We start from the raw sequence: 11,937 nt of genomic DNA, 5'->3' as shown, positions 1-11,937 counted from the left end.
GAGGAAATGCCAATGAATGTGGCTGACCTTATTTAATTCCCAGGATGAGAGTTTTGAATGCCCTGCTCGCTGTTGCTGAATAGGCGATCACAACGTGCATTGTTTCTTTCTTTGAGAATATTTGAATCTTGTGTCTCAATGCTCATAACAGATCAGAAATACAGATTTTGATAGTGAAGCGACTAAAGTCATGAGCTCTTGTGAGGAAACTCAGTGACTTTATCCTCTTTAGAGTAGACTGTTGGGGTTGGGTATAAAAGATGGGGTCTTTACAAAATCTTTCTTTCTTAGAAATTTATTTCCTAGTACTGTAGAAATGGTTGTATTCAATGTTCTGTATCATTTAATAATATACTTGTGGACTAAAAGATATAAGTGCTGTATTAAATCAGCCAATTATGTAAAACTAGCATATCTGTCTTTATTGTGTTGTCATCAGCCTGAATAAGAAAAGCCTTAAGAGTGATTTTTTTTATTTTAAAAAGCATTTAATGCATTTTTTGATATTGTATTTATTCAATAAAGTAATTAGTATTAAGTGTGAACTGGACCCTGTTGCTAAGCACCCCAGTAAGCGATCATATCCTAGATAAGGATAAACCCCCAGTCAAATTTGACACATTGCACATGTCTTAATGAAGTTTGAATGTTAAGTGAATTGTATATTCACTTAAAAAAAAAAAAAAGTCATTGGTCTTTTTTTACCATTCTATCATGTGATCTCCAGTATCATTTCTATCACCAAGGCCATATTTTCCACTAATTGAACCTTCCTCTATGTTTTCAACCTTTTCATTCCAGTTGCCAGTAATTATCAATACATCTTTATTCCAGGTTTGATCAATTTCAGACTGAAGAAGTTGGTAGAATTCTTCTATTTCATCATCACTGGCTTTAGCGGTTGGTGCGTAAATTTGAGTAATTGTTGTATTAACTGGTTTTCCTTGTAGGTGTATGGATATTATCCGATCACAGATAGCATTGTACTTCAAGATGGATCTTGAACTGTTCTTTTTGATAATGAATGAAATGCCATTCCTCTTCAACTTATCATTCCTGGTATAATAAACCATGTGATTGTCAAATTCAAAATGGTCAATAGCATCCCGTTTCAGCTCACTAATGTCTAGGATATTGATGTTTATGCATTCCATTTCATTCTTGATAACTTCCAATTTTCCTAGAGTCATCTTAATCGGAGCATTCCATGTTCTGGTTATTAATGGATGTTTACAGCTATTTCTCTTCATTTTGAGTTTTTGCCCCATCAGCAAATGATGGTCCCAAAAGCTTTACTCCATTTACATCATCATGGTCAATTCTACTGTAAGGAGGCAGTTCTTCCCCAGTCATATGTTGAGTGCCTCCCAATCTGAGAGTATTATCTTCCGGCACTGTATCTGACAACATTCTGGTGCTCTTCATCATGTTTCAGTAATCACAATTTTGGTGTTATCTAAGTGTTGCACTGCTATTCATAAGGTTTTCAGTGACTAAATATTCATAAGTAGTCTGTCTCTCCTTATTCCTAGTCTGTCTTGGTCTGGAAGCTCATCTGAAACCTGTCCACCACAGGTAAACTTGCTGATATTTAAAATACCAGTGGCATAGCTTCTAGAATCACAACACTCAAGTCACCACAGTATGGTAAACTGACAGGCTAGTGACTCCATAGGATAAGCAAACCACAAGGTTGGTAGATCAATCCCACCAGCCTCTTTTTGGTAGAAAGGTGTGTCTTTCTGCTCCTGAAAGACTCACAGCCTCGGAAACCCTATATAGGGTTGCTATGAGTTGGAACGGTCTCAACAGCACCTAACAACAACTACAACAACAAATATATATGTGTGTGTCCGTGGTTCAAACTATTAGTGGAAAATTTTCATTGTCATTTGATTACATTTTCCCACAAACTCTTTGATAAATTGTAGTACATTCCTACACATCAATAAAAAGAGAATGAACTTCAACAGCATGCAATGTCAGGGATGACACTCATAGATTTAATGAGTACAAGAAGACAGAATCAAAATAGCACATATTGTATAATTCCCTTTGTATGAAGTTCATGTGCAGGTCAAGCAAATTAATATTGATACCTGTGGGATTACTGCTTATCTCTGAGGAGGGGATACTGGTTTGGAAGGAGCATGAGGCAGCTTTCCAGGGTGCTGCAAATGTTCTGTATCTTGATCTGGGTCATAACAATTCATCAAGCTCTACACTATGACGTCAGTACTATTGAGTCCGTTTTAGCACAGGACCCTGTGTAGGGTTTCCAAGAAGTGGCTGGTGGGTTTGAACCACTGATCTTGTGGTTAGAAGTCCACTGCTTATTGTTATGATTTTTTTTTGACAAGCCAGCTTACATTACAGTAGACATAATTTGAGGACAAAAATCAGGTCGTAAGGAATTGTTGTTAGCTGTCATTCAGTTGGTTCTGACTCATAGTGGCCAGTTCAACAGAATGAAACACTACCCAGTCTTGCAACAGTCCCACAATCATTGCTATGTTTAAGCCCATTGCTGCAGCTTCTTAAAATATATATGCTCTTCAGCATACTTAGTGTTATCATTCTCCTTCAAAATAATCATTATTCATTTGTTTCCTAAATTGAGGTGGAAAATATCCAAAATGGATGCTGCCCTGAGACTTGGTTCTTGGGATCTTTTCAAGATGGCCTATTGGCTCTGATCTGTCATGACCTCATTTGGAAGAATTAGATCTGCTCTTAATTGCCCTTAACATTCCAATATTGGATTATAATTCCCAAATTAACTCATATTTTTTGTGGTCACTTGTTTTCACCAATATAAATTTGGAGAAAATTACATTATAAACCACGTTTATGAGCTATAACCACAATACTGAGATGCAAGCCTGTTAGAAAATGGCAACTAAGTCAAGCCTACTAGCCAGAAACTATGGTTTGTGAATGCGCATGTGTATGTATTTCTCTAGTTTCATTGAAGGCAATATGTTTTCCTCTTACAATCACTGTTTCACAATTTTAAAAATACTTCTTTCGTTCTTAGGTCCAAAGAGGAACAAAAATAATCTTCAAAACTTTATTCAATTTCCTTAGGTGGTGTTGCCTACACATTCCCTTCGATGACATTTATACCAATGCAAAAGAAATCCACACTTGTTAGGGCGTGGATGGGTAGGAGGAAGAGCAGGTACAAAATCTTAATTGGTTAGCAGGAAGTCCTTATGGGGAACCAAAATGCTTACAAGGGGATTATGACTTACAAATTACAGTGATACTCATAAGCAGCCACTCAAGCATACTAGCAACATGAGACTATGAATGAGCTTCATTTTTCCATGGAGGAAAAACAAATTCAACACGCATAATGAAATTTTTAAATGACTTAAAAAATATGTAGATTTCTCTTCTCACACAGGCAGCTCATTTGGCTCAGATTAGAACACTCCCTGAAGTTCACCATGTGGATCCTTCCTTTGGAGTAAGCATGATAGTAAACAAAGCCATTTCCATACCTCACCGATAAGCTTAGGTATGTGTGCAGAAGAATATAAAGGTCTAGTAAGGAAATATATACTAATGAAGAGCCAATCTTCCTCCACTTGTGAAATATGCTATCATTTGACTCTGAAAGCTGATTTGGAGCACCTTCCCCCTACCCCGTTTGGATGCCTGACTTGTCGACACAATATGGGTGTCATTGGCTGGGGTATCAAAAAAAAAACCCTGTGTCTTGGTCTCCATTCTGGTGACTGTCGCTGAGTGCTACGTGAGCTCTATCATACCTGATGTAATGCAAAAAAAGCAAGCAGTCACTCAGCAGAAAAGAAACTGGACTTGGTCAACTGATGACTTTCAACCGGTGGGAGATTTTGCAGGAAAAAACAAACCACCCCAAACGGTATCACAGAACCCTCCAAAACATCCCTCAAAGCCGCAAAAGCAACATGTTGACAGACAGATGGGGGCTCCTCCCTAGACTGCTGCAGTAGTGAAATCGGAGTTTTAAAATCTGCTTTGCTTTCAGCAGATTTTAGATTCTTTTAGTTTCTTGCCTAAGTTGTTTTGGTGGCAAGTTCCCTCCCCAGTGATATTTGAAGGAAGGTTTATTTGGGGACATTGTGGGGCATTATTGGAGTACAGTGACACATGCTAGAAAATGTCAAAAAGTGAATGGCTTTAAACATGTTTAATAATAGTTATTTCTGCCTCACTTAGTGCAGCCTACAAGTGTGGGAATTTGTATTAACCATCTGGGCTGCCCAAGGGGAACATTTTGTCAGATGGGAACGTGGCACTAAAGAAGCAAATGGTCCACAATCTCAAGGGTACAAGAGTGATCACTCCTTTATTTTTTTGTACTTCAATTTAATTTCCGACTCCACAATCCCATTCAAACAGACTAATGAATTATGAAGGCTCTGTGATTCCTCTAGTCTCTTAGCCTTCTCCACAATGATATATCAGGTTTATGACACCTTGGGGAAAGAAGATTGGAGGCAGGGGATGAGGAGGGTATGGAAATGACCATCAGATCCTCAGTCATGAGCTATGAAGGCTCCTGGGACCATCACCGTTGGGACAATGATATATTTTGCTACTTTTATTTTGAAGATGGACCATTCCACCAATTAGCATCTTAACAACAGAGCAACTAGAAAGCAGGTAGCCGAACAGAGCTGTTCTAAGATCTACCACATTCTCTTTCTGTTCCCAAGCCCAGGGAAATGAATTACAAGTCTGAGAGGAAAGAGAACCTCTTTTCTTCCTGTTTCTCCAAAATTCTGATTATGCTGGGAAATCCTCTTGACCTTCTCTGATAAACTTTTAGAATATTTCAGGATACTATGGGGACGCTAACGACTTCTTGTTGTTGTTGTTAAATGCCGTCGAGTCAGTTCCAACCCATAGCGACCCTGTATAGGGTTTCCAAAGAGCCACTGGTGAGCTTCAACCGCCGATCTTGCAGTTCAAATGGCTTTGCAGTCTGGCACATAAACTCACAGCGCCACACCAGGACTCAAGACTTATGGAAAACTGAGGTCAGAAGAGTGTGTGGGCTACTTCTGTTTTTCAACCCTTGCATATACATTGCCCAGTGAAATATAGGCATAGCTGTGTATCTGATTAAATGAGCAGGAAAAAAATATATATAAAAGAGAAAACTTCCCTAATTTAATATGCTGAGATGCTAAATAAAATTACATGAATTTCTTTTTACAGGTGAAATTGTAAGTAGCAATAGGGTAAAAATCATGTTGTTGTTAAGTGCCACCGAGTCATTTTCAACTCATAGTGACCCTACAGTGCCACACCAGGACTTCATGGTCTTCTGTGACATTAAATCAATTTGTGACTCCTATTGATCCATCTGACCTGTTACCCAAAAAAACCCACTGTCAGTCAGTCGAATCCAACTCAGAGTGACCATATGTAGAGTTTCTGAGGCTGTAATCTTTACAGGAGCAGAAAGTCTCTTCTTTTCTCACAGAGCAGTCGAAGGAAGCGAGCTGCTGACGTTGTGGTTAACAGTCCAACACAAACCCACTACGCCATCAGGATTAGGGAGCTAAAATATAGCAAGAGATATGAGAAATAGATTATGGGAACCATGTGTATACATGTAATTTTTTTTTTTACCATACATCTTGTTAGCCTTCTAATCTATGGGGCTTAGTCAAATTTTTCAACATGGTAGTTATAGGTATCCAGTACTCAAATGTCCAAAGTTCTACTATTGTTCTTCAACCACATTCAAATACAAGAGAGCTTCAAAAAGTTCATGGTATAAACTTCCATTATGTTTTTGTTCTGTTTCCATTTTGAACTCCCCTCACATATCTTCTTGTTACAAAAGCTGGTCAACCATATCCTATTGCTTGCAGCCTATCTTCTGCTAAAGACAGTCTAACTCCTTACTTTGACATATGCCATATCCTATCCTTTCTCCATCTTTATTCATGCTGTTTCTTTCCTCTCTTTCCACCTGCCAAAGACTGTTGTACTGTGGTATGGCTGATGGCAAACCTCACTGCATCTCTACTCTAGCAGCCATCAAGCCCCACCTCTCTATGTATCTATTTCATTCATTCTTGCCTTGTACTGCTTTCTGGAGTTTATGCTACAAATGACCTCTTTAAAATGTTAAAGAACAAAGATGTCACTCTGAGGACAAAGGTGCACTTAACACGAGCCATGGCATTTTCAATCACTTTATGTGCATGGGTTAGCTGGACAATGAATAAGGAAGACTACGGAAGAACTGATACATGTGAAATATGGAATTGAAGAATAATGAATATACCATGGACTGCCAGAAGAACAAACAAAAGTACATGTAGAATGCGCCTTAGAATGGAGGGTGGAGAGACTTCATCTCTCGTACTTTGGGCATGTTATAAGAAGGGACCAGTCTTTCGAGAAGGACATCATACTTGGTAAAGTGGAACAAAGAAGTCTCTCAGTGAGATGGATTGACACAGTAGCTGCAACAATGGGCTCAAACCTAGCAATTTTGAGGATGGTACAGGACTGGGCACTGTTGTTGTTGTTGTTGTTGTGCATACGGTTGCTATGAGTCAGAACTAACTCTACAGCACCTATCAACAACAAGAAGAAATTATTCAGATTCCTGTCTTTACTATAGAATCTAATGCATAAATAACATATTTGTACTTTCACCTAGATTTTATCTACTGTGGCATAGTATTCTATCAACAAGGAAGATAGGAAAAGGCTAAGATAGCAGTGAAAGAATTTTTAATCCACCAGAAGTAGCGTCTGGATTTATTTCTTCATCTGTGATGGATTCCTGGTGTGGCACTATAGGATAAGCACTAGACTGCTGACCACAGTTTGGCAGTTCAAACCCATCAATTTCTTCTGGGAAACCCTATACTGGATGGTTATGAGTTGGAAAAGACTCGACAGCACTTAACAGCATCAGCAACAACAATGAGGTACAGTCACTTGGAGTGAGCACATCTTGACATGTTCTAAGAAGCCTGACATGAAAAGATGACCTGGAACATTACGATTCTCATTTTCAGGATTTTGCTCAAGAAGATATGGAAAGCATCAGTGGGAATGTTGCTGAAAGCAGGCATATAGGAAGTGTCAGAAGGTAAAGTCCAGGTCATGAGGGACCATAGAGAAATCCGTTAGTAAAAAACCAGGATCTAAGTTTGTAAAAGATATGTGTAGAGGGAAATCCAGACAGAAGACAGAGGAGAACAGAGTAGACTCTCAGAGCAATGCAAAGATGCCCTGACAAAGGCCCTTCAGAGAGACTGAGAACCAATTTCCAGTCCTGACCATCTGGATCCTAACTTTAGATGACCAGTTTCTTTGTGGTAACTTGAGGAAGACCCTACTTCTTGAAGTAGTAAAGCTTCAGAAGCACGGTGGTCAGTATTTAATTCTTTGTACTTACATTTGACAAATCAATCTTGGAAGTAGGGACATAAATCAGCATCTTGTGAACACCAGTGGAAACACAGTGGAAACCCTTCATTTTACAAATGAGAAAAATGAGGGCCAAACAGCAAAATAACATATCCAATGTCACACTGATAGTTAATGTCACTTAAATGACTGAAATCTGTCTTCCTGTGATGGCAGCTTCTAGAATGGTTTCCAATGATCCCTACTTCCTGGTATTGACAACTTTATGTAATCTCCTCCCCTTGAGTATGGACTTGACCTAGTGAGTGACTTGCTCCTAATGAATAAAACCAATAGCTTTCAAGTCAATTCCAACTCATGGTAATGCCATGCGTGTCAAAAAAGAACTGTGCTCCATAAGGTTTTCAATGGCTGCTTTTTCAGAAATAGTTTATCAGGCTTTTCTTTCAAGACACCTCTGATTGGACTCAAGTCTCTAACCTTTCAGTTAGCAGCTGAGCATGTTAGCCATTTGCACCCCCCCAGGGACAGAGTAGGGAGTGTCTGGGTGGTGCAAACAGTTAAGCACCTGACTATGAGCTGAAAGGTTGGTAATTCAGAGACACCTCCAAAGATAAGCCTGGTGATGAGCTTCTGGAAGGTCACGGCATTGACTATCCTGTGGAGCAGTCTTACTCGGCACACATTGGGTCGCAAAGGGCCAAAATGAATTTGACAGCAACTAACAGCAACAGAATCTGGTAAGAGGTGACCTCACTTCAATGATTAAGTTCTTAAAAGACTGTGACTCCCATTTTGCTTGCTTTCTCTTTCGGGCTTACTCGTTGCTCACTCTGATGAAGCCAGCTACCATGTTGTGAGCTGCCCTAAGGAAAGGTTCACTGGGCAAGGAATTGAGGGCACCTCTAGCCTACAAGCAGGGAGGAACTGAAGCTTCAGCCCAGCACCCCGTGAAGAACTAAAGCCAACAACCATGTGAGTGAACTTGGAAGTGAACAGGCCTTGAGACAATGACAGCACTAGCCAGTATCTTGTTTGTACACTTGTGAGAGATCCTGAGCCAGAGAACCCAGCTAAACTGTGCCTGAATTCCTGACCCACAGAAACTGTGAGCTGACAGATGTCTGTGGATTGTAAGTTGCTAAGTTTGGGGGTTGGGGGTGATTTGTTAGGCAGTGATAGAGATGCTCAGACCAATCCTTGTTGTCCTGCAACAGATAACTGCCGAATCAGAATCAACAGTAGCCATTCTAACTCCATCCAAACGGAAGCTGTGTCTGTGGTTAATCTTTGATCCCAACATCAGGTGTTTTTCACCGCTGACAGTATTTAAATGACATCAGAGCGAAAGTAAAGCTCAGGTGTGAGAAGAAAACAAACAGAAACAAAATAGAGATGCTGTCTCTACAGTGCCTGCCGATTTCTGTGATCTGGAAGCACAGACTCAAATTATCTACAGCTGGTCCTTAAACATTTCATCAGTAAATGCACAGCAACAATCTTGTTCCTGGTGATGTTTGCTGTGAAAGCAAACACGCTGGATTGATTTTCCCTCCAATAGAAGGAGTTAATCCATATTCTTTGTTAGTGTGGGCAAACATGCAAATGTGTACATCTTCCTCATTTGTGTAGTATAGAGAATTATGAAAAACTAAGATTTGAATTAAAGTTTCAAAGACTTTGATGGCTAGCCATACCACAGTATAAATTAAGAGAATGAAAATTATTCAGGGACAGTAATTGCATTATTGTTTAGTTATCCACCTACTCGTCCATTCATTCACTTGTGTATTCAATATATAATTATGCATTTACTATGTATCAGGCAATGTTCATAGTCTAGGAGACAAAACAATGAATAAGATATCCCTGATCTCAAGGAACTGGTGGACTAAACTGGAATATAGATAAGAAATGGGTTGCTCCTGGTACAAACATGTAAAACAATACTAAAATAGCCATCTATTTTTGGATTGCTATGTTGTTGTTGTTGTTGTTATTGTTAAGTGCCGTCAATCCATTCTGTCTCATAGTGACACTGCATAAGGTTTCTGAGGAGTAATAGATGATCGCTGACCTTTCAATTAGCAGTCCAGTGCTTACCCTACAGCACCACACCAGAATTCCCTTGGGTTTCTATCATTCTTCACAGAATATTCATTTGTGTCCTTCTAGATGAATTTCTGTGAACCACAAAGTCAGCAGTTCGAAGCTACCAGCTGTTCCGTGGGAGAAAGATGAGGCATTCTGCTCCCATAAAGGTTTACAGCCTTGGAAACCCTGTACAGGGTCGCTATGAGTCAGAACCAACTCCACGGCATATAACCACCACCCACCACCAGTTGAATTTCTAAGGAGCCCTGGTGGTGTAGTGGGTTATGTGTTGGTCTGCTAACCTCAAACTCAGCAGTCCAAATCCAACAGCCAATCTGTGGGAGAAAGTTGAGACTTTCTGCTCCCATAAAGATTTACAGCCTCAGAAACTCTATATAGGATCAGTATGAGTCAGAACCAACTTGCCAACACTCAACATGAATTTCTGGATTGTACTGTGTAAGATGAGTCTAGTCATTTCATCAAAACCAGTCTGAAAGGTACGTGATGCCATCTACTTGAATCCTATCCAGCTCTCCTTCCCCATTTCTGGATATTCTCTGCAAGGAGCTGCTCTCTAGGACCCCAGCCTCAGACCTCAATCAGAGACTTTCCTTGGTTCCCAGTGACTATGCCACCTAATTGAATGTTGATTCTACTTTTTGTCAGCAACAAGTTGGTTGAGCCTGTTTATTCCAAAACGTCTTTCAAAGTCATGAGTCTTTACACAAATTCAACTTAGGGCCCATTTGGACCAACATCAGAACCTTGCTATGTCCACCCCATGTTTTTAATATCTGATACAGTGAGAAGAAACAAGGAGAGGAAACCCATTAAAATCAAGCATAAGATGTAGATTCCCAACCTTATGCATGAATTTCCCTTTAAGCAGAGAAATACCATAAAAGATAGCATTTAGCAGGTGTAGTGAAAAATAAAAGTATTATGAAGGGGAGGAGCTCCGTCAGCAACAACACAGAATACCAGACCAAGCAGGCTCAAGGGATGGTGCCAGAACTCTGAACCACATATAAAGGAAGGTTGGAAGGCTTACAGCTAGGAGAATTTGTAGCAGAAGTAAGAAACCCACTGCTTTCTAATTCAAGATGCTCAGCTTTGGACCAACCAGTCCTTCCTCTTGTTTCCCTCATCTCCAGGTCAACTGGAGTCAATGGACTGTGGTTGAACTCAGCCCATTTCTTTGTTGCTGCCTTTCCCCCTCTTCCACTTACCAGTAGACCAAAGTGATTGCCAGCAAGTTTATATGCCTGTTCATGTGCTCCCTTTGATTTTCAGTCTTAGAAGGGAGTTTGTCGTGAAGGAACTTGATTGCTTGCCTTGATTGCTTCCTGGCGAACAGCTTGCTTATTCTTGTAGTAGCCAGTCATGCTGACACTTTTGTTTTGGGTTTTTCCTGATGATCTTTGAAGATGTATCTTCTGTTGCTCTAGCTGTTCCAGGCTGGTCTGTTTGTACTTGCTAGTGGGAATGTCCCACCTCATAAGGTTCTGGATGGGACTCAGGATTCCACCTAAGGTCCTATACTCTGCAAAAGCTTTCAAGAGGCCTATTTCACTGGGAAAGTTCCAGAACCCCTTTTAGGTATTCCAATCAGTTATAGGCTGAAGACAGGCTTATAAGAGAGAAGAGAAAGGGCTCATTGGTCCAAAGTGTGGTGAGAACTGGGGACACCTGAGCCTATGGACAAGGACATAACCACACAGGGCTAGAGCTAAGAGTGAAGAATACAGCTGACATGAAGTGAGGGGAGATGTACAAGAACATCCAAACTTGCAGACAGTACCCATTTGACCTAGCCTCTATGGCTTGGTAATCAGAGAAACCAGAGTGAGCCTGAGAAGAAGATTACAAAAAAAAAATTTTTTTTTTGAATAAAGGAAACAAGGGTAAATTGCTACAGTTTGATGAACCTGACATATACTCACAGAGGGAGTAACTCTAAATACCAACAGAGAGGGATGGAGTCTTTACATCAAGTATCAATGCCCTTCTGTACATGGGCAACTTAGACATTGGCTACCTAAAATGAGGGGGCGATAAAGGCACAAAGTGACTGACTTACAATGTTTCAAGAGGGAGTTTAGTTTAAGAGTGGGGGGGTGGGGTGGGGTGGATAAAGAGTTTCCACTGAATAGTTTTCATCTTGTCTAAATGGTCTGGTGAAAAGAGATGGGGATAAGAGTCACATAATTCAATAGTGAATAATTGTTATCATGACTAATTGCAACTGTCACAATTGTAAAGGTAGAAGTTTTGTAACAAAAACGTGGGTGGGGGGGATGTAGTTAATCTTACAGTCCAGAAACAAAGGACCCTAGGACCATCAAGAGAGAAGAGCACAAGTGGAATGCACGACTTTATGCACGACTTTATCCAGAGAAGCAGCAACGCCAGAGACGGAGGCAGAGATGGGGTCATGGAGAGGGG

General features: G+C 40.2%; 1 pseudogene; it reads left to right on the top strand.

Annotated features, from left to right (window-relative positions):
- LOC102822392 overlaps window positions 1-2,356 on the top strand; it is an 11,037-nt pseudogene extending 8,681 nt beyond the window's left edge.
- The last annotated feature ends 9,581 nt before the right edge of the window (window positions 2,357-11,937 follow it).

Source organism: Chrysochloris asiatica, unplaced genomic scaffold, assembly GCF_000296735.1.
Source record: "Chrysochloris asiatica unplaced genomic scaffold, ChrAsi1.0 scaffold00018, whole genome shotgun sequence".
NCBI classification, from domain to species: domain Eukaryota; kingdom Metazoa; phylum Chordata; class Mammalia; order Afrosoricida; family Chrysochloridae; genus Chrysochloris; species Chrysochloris asiatica.
Note: the sequence above shows the minus strand (reverse complement) of the source record. Positions and strands in the feature narration are given on the sequence as shown.